We start from the raw sequence: 11,217 nt of genomic DNA on the forward strand, positions 1-11,217 counted from the left end.
GGTTACCCGCGTTGGTGTATTGATAACGGAATAAAAGCCAGAAGCCAGAAGTGTGTTATTGAACTGAACGGAATGCGTGTCATTTCCAGCTAAGTTAATATTGAAATCGCCTCCCAGAATCAAACGGTATTGATGACAGGAAGCGTACTCCAACATTTCTTCGATGAAAGTCAAAAAATGGTTTTTGTTCCCGGAAGGAGGGCGATATACTACAGAAAACATATCTTTCCCACTACAAACATATAACGCCTCCAGATCAGCAGTAGTACACGTGAAACGGTGCTCCACTTCGCAGCACACGTCATCCCTGATATGCATCGCTACGCCGCCGCCCCGTCCCTCAGTTCTGTTTTGGTAGTAGTGTTTATAGCCTGCTAATGTTAGCGTCTCGCTTTCATCGTGATACAATGTATCCGTGATCATGATGACATGCATTCGAAACCGGAATTCGTCGAGAAACATAGTGAATTGTTCTAGCTTTGATGCCAACGAACGTGCATTGATATGGACAGCCGATGTTAATGCCTGGGTTGGCGCCTGCAGTGTTATATCAGAAGGTGAGCAGAACTCTCGATATAACATGATTACGATGAAAGCAAAGAACTAGCAACACACCACCTTAGTAAATCTTTGACAAGTCTTTATCGCGTTCGATTCGCAATACGTCGCTTCCCTCAGCTTTCCGCGCAAGAACTTTTCCGTTCCTGGCCCATACAAACTTCCAGTCAAACTCACGTTTCTTTTTTATCGCCAAGGAAAGAAGTCGCTTCAGTGTAGGGCAAAGATGTTCGTTAACGAACACACTTTCTTTATCTACGAATCCGACTTGTTCATTCGTTATGTATTTGCTTCGAGCCTTTTCCAGAAGAGCATCTCTTTTTTCGCGGCATTTGAATTGCACAACTATGTTGCTTTTGCCTTCCTCACGAGTTGGCACGCGATGACAAACTGCTATGTCATCAGCAGTGATAGTCTCGCCTATAGCACTGCCTACCTTTGTTACCAGTTCAGCAACATTTTCATTCTCCTTCTGCACCAGGCCTTTTATTTCGACATTACATCTTCGGGAGTACTGCTCTGTTTGAACCATTCTTCGCTGAAGCTGTTTAATGGCATGTTCATTTGCCTTGACCCTTTTCCGCAGACTTTCATTCTCTTTCTTAAGATCTTTGTTTTCATCTTGTTGTTCAGCTAGTTTCTTTTTGATTTCCTCAAATTCTGCATTGATAAAAGTCATGGAATCTTTCAAACTTTTCATTTCAGCACGAAGCTCACGTAGTTCACTTTTGGCATCCCTGTCATCATTCGCCGAGCCTTTAGGCATCACTACAGGATTCACTTGGTACACACAAAGAACAAAAACTGCGGCAGCAGCAACAGCAAAAGCTACACAGTTCTCCCGTTCGACAAAGTCAAATTGATACACCAACCTGCAGCGTAAAACACGCAAGAATCAGCGAAACAGTCGGTTTGCCGTCCCTGCTGCCGAGTGCCAGATCCGGGGTGGGAGCCTTCTTATCTAGGTTTCCGCTGGTGACGTCGATAGTGACGTCAGATGCGTCCGATATGTCCTCGATGGTCGCTGAAACGCCCAGGTGATAGCGGCGATGGGTACAGCTGTCTTCTTTCTGCAGCGTAATACACGCAAGAATCAGCGAAACAGTCGGTTTGCCGTCGATGCTGCCGAGTGCCAGATCCGGGGTGGGCGCCTTCTTTTCTGGGTTTCCGCTGGTGACGTCGGTAGTGACGTCAGATGTGTCCGATATGTCCTCGATGGTCGCTGAAACGCCCAGGTGATAGCGGCGATGGGTACAGCTGTCTTCTTTCTGCAGCGTAAACAGGCAAGAATCAGCGAAACAGTCGGTTTGCCGTCACTGCTGCCGAGTTCACTGTTCATATTTGGAAATAGAACCATCACTACAAATTATCATCATATCTCGCTCACTAATAGTTGCTGAGAACTATTAGAACACGAAATCTCGACCAACCTCGCTAACTTTCTCGAGTGTAATCCGTTTTTTACACCCGTAAGGCATGGCGCTTTCGAAGGCCATTTTGTTTTGAAACCGAACTTGCCAGCCTCGCTATCAAACATCACCATAATTAAGATCGCTCATAAGAAGCTGACTGCATTTTACTTTGTTACTATAAAGCACTCGAAAAAGTCACGGAATATTATTTTTAAAGCTTACTCAACTGAATATCGACTACAACGTGGATATTCACTCGACTACAACGTCTATATCTGGCACTCAGCAGCAGCGACGGCAAACCGACTGTTTCGCTGATTCTTGCGTGTTTTACGCTGCAGGTTGGTGTATAAATTTGACTTTGTCGAACGGGAGAACTGTGTGGCTTTTGCTGCTGCTGCTGCCGCAGTTTTTGTTCTTTGTGTGTACCAAGTGAATCCTGTAGTGATGCCTAAAGGCTCGGCGAATGATGACAGGGATGCCATCACTCCTCGTGTGTACTACCTAAATAACGTTCCCTTAGAAGCGGTCACTTCATTCAAGTAACTGGGGTGTCCATATTTCTGCTGAACTTAACCGGACGTGCCAGAGTGAGTACATTACTGAAAAAAATAACCGCATGTTCAGCTACGCGCGCTGTAGCTTTCGCAAAGCTCGTTCTTCCTTGAAAATATTGCTTTACAAAACACTAATACCATCTAAACTGAAATGCGCCGCCGCCATATGGGGTCCTTTCATGTAAAAATAATTCAGCTGGTACAAAATAACGCTGCTTGTTTTATCTTGTCCAAATTTCACCGTACCGCGAGTGTAACAAGCAATAAAGCTAATCTTTCTTTTTCTCTTTTAGCATCCCACTTCAGATAATTCACCTGAGGCTTTTACATAAACTGTGTCTCCATCCCTTGCTACGCGATGCCCTCATTTTGTCACTCAGATACGTGTCAAACCGCATTGTCCATCGTCAGCGTTGTCATTGAAACACGTAACACTATAACAGATTTCGGCCTTTCGTGCCTCGTACATCACGTGAATGGAATTGGCTTTCCACAGATGTCGTTGACATTAGTGATAACCAGCATTTTCACACAACACTAGCTAGCATTGTATAACAGGAGAATGAAAATACTTTCTGCTATAATATGCATTGCTTCTGTTCATGTATTTTTGTCTTGTCTCCACTCCCTTCTTTAATGCCTGAGGGCCTGAGGGTTCAATAAATGAAATGGAGTCTACCATTCGTGCCGGATTCCTGTCTTGATATATTAGCAATCATCTTCCTGTATTTCTTGGCGAGAGAAAAACAGCCAACACAATAAAAGCACAACAAGCATTTTCATAACAATTAATTGCATATCAAAGTTTAGATGCTTTGTTGAAGCGGTCTCCACCGTCTGAGTTACGTATCTGAACACTCTGACCGAAATGAGGCTTGCAGCGTTACCTCGAAATATTCAAATGTATTTATAACGTCCATTTTGTTCTAAAACAGCGACGACAGCCTTTGAATATATGTAAGGCATGGAACTTTATTGCGAAATAAACGCTAAGCACAGGATGTATCAGCAATTTCTTATTGCGCGTGAGCCTGAAGACCTCAACAATTTTAAACAGTTTCAAAATAAATTAACACGAAAGATGCGCTCGTTGCAACGAACCTGCTATTTTGTATTCTTTGACGTGAAAAATGGGAGAAACAATGAATGGTGGTCTAGGTTAAACATGCTGTTACACCGTGGTCAGTCGCATGCTCTGCCACTAAAATTGCACGTGAGTGATTGTCTTATGTGTGGCAGCCAAATAGCTAACGCATTTAAGGATTTCTTTATGAATACTGTGTCGAATGCAGTACCATCTAGAGAGATAAAATATGTGCACACTAGTAATGGCACATTGTTTTTCCTTCGTCCTACATGCGCTGAAGGGTCAGACCTATTAAAAAACACAAACAATTCCAGCAGCTGTGATATGGATGGCATCCAGGTATGGCCTGCGAAAAACCCAGCCGATGTCATTTCGCCGATCCTTGATTGTCTTTTTAACGTGATTTTGATTACCAGAGTATTTTCAGATAAAATGCAGATAGCAAAGGTTAGTATCTTGTAAAAAAACTGCGACAGGAATGACCGGAAATTGCTGGCCTGTGTCAATTTTGCTTATTTTTTCAAAGTGTTGGAGAAATTCTTGCACTTGAGATTATCAGTAGTAATCGGTTCTTGTAACCTACAGACATCATATTAATATACCTTCCCTGAAAATAAATTAGCAATTTTTATATGGTGTTAACGTCCCATGGGTTTAACGTCCCATGGTTTTGACGACTCAGGTTATGAGGGACGCCGTAGTAGAGGGCTTCGAAAATTTCGACCACCTGGAGTTCTTTACCGTGCACTTACATCGCACAGTAAACCGGACTCTAGAATTTCGCCTCCATCGAAATTTCACCGCCGCGACCGGGATCGAACCCGCGTCTTTGGGGTCAGCAGCCGAGCACCATAGCCGCTAAGTCACCACGGCAGCTTAAATTATAGAACTGGCACTGCTTGAGCAAAAAGAATATATTGATACATGGCGGCTAGAAGCAGCAGTAGAAAGAGCAGAGGTAACCTGCTACACAAGGAACCGATGGCTTGGAGTAGACTCTCAGCACACAAGCGCGCACTTCCGCGTCGTCTTCGTTACCAACCACTTCGTCGTCCTCCCAGCGTCCGTAGCATGACCCCCCTCGCGGCAAAAGCACCGTCCCGGTGCGCACTACACAGGCCAGCTAGACGGCGAGTTGTAAGGTTTGAGGCGGGACACATGGACGATGTCGGTGCGGGGTGCAGCGGCCGGAGATGGCGGATGTAGCGGGGTGATCTCGTACGTCACCGCGGTCACCGGACGTACGACCCGATAAGGGCCTGTATATCGGGGGAGCAGTTTTTCACAAAGGCCCACACGGCGGGAAGGGATCCAGAGTAACACAAGGGAGCCAGGAGAGTAGGTCGTTTCTGATTGACTTGTGAGGCCGACAGCCGCTGGCGGGCGACAAGACGGGCAGCGTCGGCGCGAGCGATGGCGTCCCGAGCGTAAGGACTCGTGGAGGCGGTGGCGGGCAGTACACTGTCGAAGGGCAGCAAAGGATCGCGGCCAAAGAGAAGATAAAAAGGGGAGAAACCGGCTGTATCGTGACGCGTAGAATTGTAGGCGAATGTAACAAATGGGAGGCTAATATCCCAGTCGCAGCGATGGTCGGAGACGTACATGGAAATCATGTAGGTGAGGGTACGGTTCAGACGTTTAGTGAGGCCGTTCGTCTGCGGATGGTAGGCCGTGGCGAATTGATGACGAACGGAGCAGGACCGGAGGAGTTCGGCGACCACTTTGGAAAGAAAGCAGCGACCGCGATCGGTGAGCAGGTGACGGGGAGCATCGTGGTGGAGTATGACGTCGTGCAGGAGAAAGTCAGCGACATCAGTTGCGCAGCTGGTTGGGATCGCTCGAGTAATAGCGTAGTGCGTGGAGTAGTCCGTCGCGACCGCGATCCATTTGTTTCCCATAGCAGACACCGGAAAAGGGCCGAGCAGGTCGAGGCCGACACGGGAAAACGGGTCTACGGGGATGGGAATCGGCTGAAGGTGCCCGGGAGGGAGAACCGAGGGCGTCTTCCGCCGTTGGCACAGTTCGCAAGCGGCCACATAACGGCGGACAGAACGGTATAGACCGGGCCAAAAGAAGCGGCGGCGCACGCTGTCGTAGGTGCGGGAGACTCCAAGATGACCGGCCGTGGGAACGTCATTAAGCTGTTCAAGGACGCTGCTGCGCAGGTGTTGAGGGACCACGAGCAAGAGGTCAGCGCCGTCAGGCCGCATATTGCGCCGGTAGAGGACGTTCTTATGGAGCACAAACGGGGCGAGGGACGCATCACAGCGGTTGGCAGTGAGGCGGTCGATGAGGGAACGTAGCGACAAATCCAAGCGCTGTTCTTGCGCAATGTTGCGGAAGGCCGAGATGGATAAGACGCAGGTGTCAGCCTCGCAATTCGTTGGAGGAAGGCGGATCGACAGGGTAACGGGACAAGCAATCCGCGTCCTGGTGCAAGCGGCCGGACTTGTGGACGACACAAAATGTGTACCCTTGAAGGCGAAGAGCCCAGCGCCCCAGCCGGCCAGTAGGGTCTTTGAGCGAAGAAAGCCAGCATAAGGCGTGGTGATCCGTGATAACAGAGAAAGGGTGCCCAAACGAGTAAGGGCGGAATTTTGCAATAGCCCAAACCAGAGCGAGGCATTCCCGCTCGGTGATAGAATAGTTGCGCTCTGACACAGAAAGGAGACGGCTGGCGTACGCAATAACGCGAAGCTTGTTGCGTTGCCGCTGAGCAAGTAGGGCACCAATGCCATGGCCGCTCGCATCGGTCCGAAGTTCCGTAGGGGCTGAAGGATCAAAGTGCGCCAACACAGGTGGAGCAGTGAGGGCACTGATAAGGGCTCTGAAGGCGTCAGCTTGGGGGGGGGGGGGGGTCCCCAAGAGAACGGGGTGTCCTTCTTGAGGAGCGTGGTAAGAGGTCGGGCTATTTCCGCAAAGTTCTGGATGAACCGGCGGAAATAGGAACATAGGCCGAGAAAGCTGCGCACATCACCGGAGGAGCGCGGAGTAGGAAATGAACGCACGGCGCGGACTTTGTCGGGGTCGGGTTGGATCCCAGCAGAATCGACCAAGTGGCCAAGGACCTTGAGCTGACGGTGGCCGAAGGTACATTTCTTCGAGTTCAACTGAAGACCAGCGCGGCGGAAGACGGCAAGGATGGCTGAAAGGCGATGCAGGTGGCTTTGGAATGTGGACGAAAAAACAATCACGTCATCTAAGTAGCAGAGGCATGTCGTCCACTTAAAACCGCGCAGGAGGGAGTCTAGCATGCGCTCGAAGGTCGCAGGGGCATTGCACAGGCCGAAAGGCATGACTTTACATTGGTACAGGCCGTCCGGAGTGACAAAGGCGGTTTTCTCCCGATCCCGTTCATCGACAGCGATCTGCCAGTACCCTGAGCGAAGATCGATGGAGGAAAAGTAACTGGCGCCGCGCAAGCAGTCGAGAGCGTCGTCAATTCGGGGCAAAGGGTAGACGTCTTTCTTTGTGACGGCATTCAGATGGCGGTAATCGACGCAGAATCGCCAGGTTTGATCTTTCTTTTTAACAAGCACGACAGGGGACGCCCAAGGACTACTCGAAGGCTTGATGATGTTGCGGGCCAGCATCTTGTCCACCTCTGCCTGAATAACACGGCGCTCTGCGAGGGAGACCCTATAGGGGCGTCCGTGAATAGGGCGGGCTTCGCCGGTGTCAATGTGGTGGGCGACAACAGAGGTTTGACCCAAGGGACGGTCCCCAAATTCAAAAATATCACTGTAGGAGGACAAAAGGCTGTGAAGAGCTGTAGAATCAGCAGACGGCAGATCGGCTACGATCATCCGGGAAATAGAGTCCTCACGGGAGGGTTGCTATGTAGGGACATTGGAGACGGCAATCGTTGGGTCAGGAGCCAGGACAGAAACTGTGCAATCGGTCAATGGGGACAGATCAGCAAGGGAAATGCCGGTCGGAAGTACCTGAGGGGACAGGCTGAAGTTGAGGACAGGGAGGCAGGTGCAGTTGTTGTTGATGTGGACAATGGTGTGGGGAAAGAGGACATTACGATTCAGAATCACAGCGGTGATAGGGCAGGCGACGTAGTCCCCATCAGGGACGGGAGGAGAAGGCGACAGAGGGATGTAGACAGCAGTTTGCGGCGGCAGACGAGCAAACTCGGTGGATTGAAGGCGAGGTGAGCTGGTGGAGTCGTCATTGCACAGGGGCAGATCCAATCGAAGAAGGTCTGAGGAACAGTCAATAAGAGCTGAATAGGCGGTTAAAAAGTCAAGGCCAAGGATTATGTCCTGAGGGCACCGGGTCAGGACGGTGAACAGAACGGGTATATGACGCCCGGCAATGCTGACTCTCGCAGTGCACATTCCAATCACGGCAGCGGGGCTGCATCGGCGACGCGAACCGTGGACATGGCGGCAGGCGTTAAAACTTTCTTCAGACGGTGGCGCAAAGAAGAGCCCAGGACAGACACTTGGGCGCCAGCATCAATGAGGGCAAGGACCGGGACACCATCGACGAGAACATTCAATAGATTACGTTGGGCAGCGGGTTTCAAGAGAGGATTTTCAGGCCGGGTCAATGATGCAGCGTCACCTCCGGGGGCTGCATCGGATAGTTTTCCGAGAAATGGCGGGAGGTCGAAGGAGAAGGGCTGCGGCCTGTGGGATGAGAACGGGAGCGGCAGCCTAAAGGAGAAGGTGAGCGGCTGGACCCACGAGCGTGCGGAGCGGGCTCGTCAGGGAGCGGATCGGATCGTGGTGTGAAACGATGCGGGCCGTAGTCGTTGCGGCGGTCGACGAAGGAGTAGGGGCGAGGTGGCGGGGACCAACGGCTGCGGCAGTGACGGGAGATGTGTCCGACGCGAGAGCAGGTAAAACAGATCGGCCTGTCATCAGAGGTACGCTATTCGGCAGGATTGCGATATCGGTACCGAGGCGAGAAGCTGCGACTGTAAGTGGCAGCTGCGATCACTGGAGGGTCCGGGCTGGCATGAGCGTTGTCCACGACGCGAGGAGAAGGGACGGCCAAGTTCGCAACCTCCTGGCGAACGACGGCTTGGATGAGGGCCAAGGTGTTGTCCGGCAGTGGCAAGGAAGAAACAGCGGGCGTCATCGCCTCCAGTTCGCGGCGCACGATACGGGTTAAGTTAGCCGGGTCGGAAGGCTGCCGCAATGTTGGCAGATCTTCACAGGAGGAGCTAGCAGCAGTGTTCGGCAGCCGGTCAAAACGGTGAGAAATGCGCCGGTGTTTGGCTTGCTCGAAACGGCGGCACACCTCAAGAACAGAAGCGACCGTGAAACAGTCTTTGCATAGAAGCAGATTAAAGGCATCGTCGGCAATGCCTTTCAGTATGTGGCCAACTCGATCTGCTTCGGACATGTCTTTATCAACTTTACGGCACAAGGCGAGGACGTCTTGTATGTAGGCTATGTATGGCTCGAAGGAAGTTTGGGCGCGGGACGCGAGTGCCTTCTTGGCGGCGAGTTGGCGGCCGATGGGTTTTCCGAAAAGGTCGCGGAGCTTCTGCTTACATATGTCTCATGAGGTCAAGTCATCTTCGTGGGTTTCGAACCACACTCTCGCGGTTCCGGTCAGGTAAAATATCACATTAGCGAGCATCAGCGTTTGATCCCACCTGTTGTGCGTGCTGACGCGTTCGTAAAGGGCCAGCCAGTCGTCCACATCAACGTCGTCTGTGCCGCAGAACGTGCCAGGTTCGCGGTGGTGGGCGACGACGACCGCTGGCGGTGTTGACGGAGAGGGAGATGGCTCGGACTCGGTAGACATGTTGGCGAGACGGCGGCCACGACGGAGAGCCAGCTTGAGGTCGGGGATCGAATTTAGCAACCTCCACCACATGATACGTGGCGTCTAGAAGCAGCAGTAGAAAGAGCAGAGGTAACCTGTTACGCAAGGAACCGATGGCTTGGAGTAGACTCACAGCACACAAGCGCGCACTTGTTGTTGTTGTTGTTAGCCTATCAAAAGATGGCACATACCCACACTGGGGGATCAGCCAAGAATCGGGTGGCTATTCACCTGAACGCAGTTAACAAAAAGGAAAAGCACGTGGGAGCGCAACACCGGTGAATTTTTCGTCATGAACAGAAAAGGGATGAGTGTTACCAACCACTTCGTCGTCCTCCCAGCGTCCGTAGCAATATTGTCTGAATTTGCGACTAAGACTTTTATGACTGCCATGTTCGTGGATTTCTCCAAGACATTTGACAGTGTGAGTCATAACTTGCTTCAAAAGCTTCAACAATATGGTGCCCGGGGACTGCCTCAGCAGCTATTTAACTCGTATCTGTCCCATAGAAAACAAGCTGGTCGGATAGGCAAGGAGACTTCAGAAATTATGTCTCTGGTTTGCGGAGTGCCGCAGGGCAGCATTTTCGGGCGATTGCTCTTCTATATATAAATCAATACTGTCAATATCTCCGCGACTGCAAAATGTGTCAGATATGCCGATCATATGAGCCCCTTGTTCTCAGGGTTTGATTTGCAAGAAATTTGTTATAAAATATTATATTGAAATCAATACATAAATGGTGCATTGTTAACTCCATGAAGATTTATGAAAAATAAACAAAAATGTAATCTCTGGTGCCAAAAAATTGTTCTAAACCGAAATGTTACCCTCGATAACCATACGATTGATATTTTCGGCAACTTAATTCTCTTAAGATATTATATTCGTTCAATATTTTGTGGGGGGACAATGTCAATCGTGTATTACAAAAGGTAACGCAGTTTACTGGAATTATTGGTCGCAAGCGAACTATACCTCTTGTACAGGTAACGCTGTCACTATAGAAAGCACTAGTTTGCTTCTATCTTAACTACTGTCAGATAGTCTGGGCAGCGGCAACACGTTTAACCATACAGGCGATTCATCTTCTGCAAAAGAAATACACGCACCATATATGCAACGCCCTTATGCAGTGCTCAGTGAGCACCTTTTTCTTTTATAGAATTATTCAGCTCTTCAAACTTTATAAAAATTGGCTGTGATCGATAATTAAAACAACATTAAGAAACAATATTGACAACTTGCATAGGATCGCCGAAATACACAAAAGAGAGTGCAATTATAAAAAAAACACCTTAGCAACCTCTTTAAGGAAAAGTACACGTGCCCTCATTCCCTCGCGCACTTTCCCCCGCCCTCATAACCTAACGAGATTGGAGGAGGTATTTCTTAAAGCGATCAGGTCTGGGGCGGCCTTTATGCCGTCGGTCACGTGCCGAAGAGGCTATGAAGAAGACGTTGGACCCATCGCTTGCCCGAGGTGTTCCGCACCAGCTGCAGAGGTGGATGTTCGCCACCTGATGTGGACTTGTGCAGGAACAAGGGCGTCAAGGGAACAAACTTTACAGAAAGTGGGACTGACGGCGACAAGAGAGAAGTATTTCTCCAAGTGGCTGACCGACAACAGTAAGATAAGAAGCCTTCTTCGTATTCTGCATAAACAAAGCTTACATGATCTCCGAATGCAGCAAACAGCAGAATGCAGCAAACATAAATTATGCATGTATGGCAAGTGTGCAAAAGAAATTTACAACTCAAAACATAAAGAATCCTGGCTCGTGCCTACTTCTCACCTTAATTTGGTATAAT

The sequence above is a fragment of the Amblyomma americanum genome, chromosome 6 (genome assembly GCF_052857255.1).
Source record: "Amblyomma americanum isolate KBUSLIRL-KWMA chromosome 6, ASM5285725v1, whole genome shotgun sequence".
Classification (NCBI taxonomy): domain Eukaryota; kingdom Metazoa; phylum Arthropoda; class Arachnida; order Ixodida; family Ixodidae; genus Amblyomma; species Amblyomma americanum.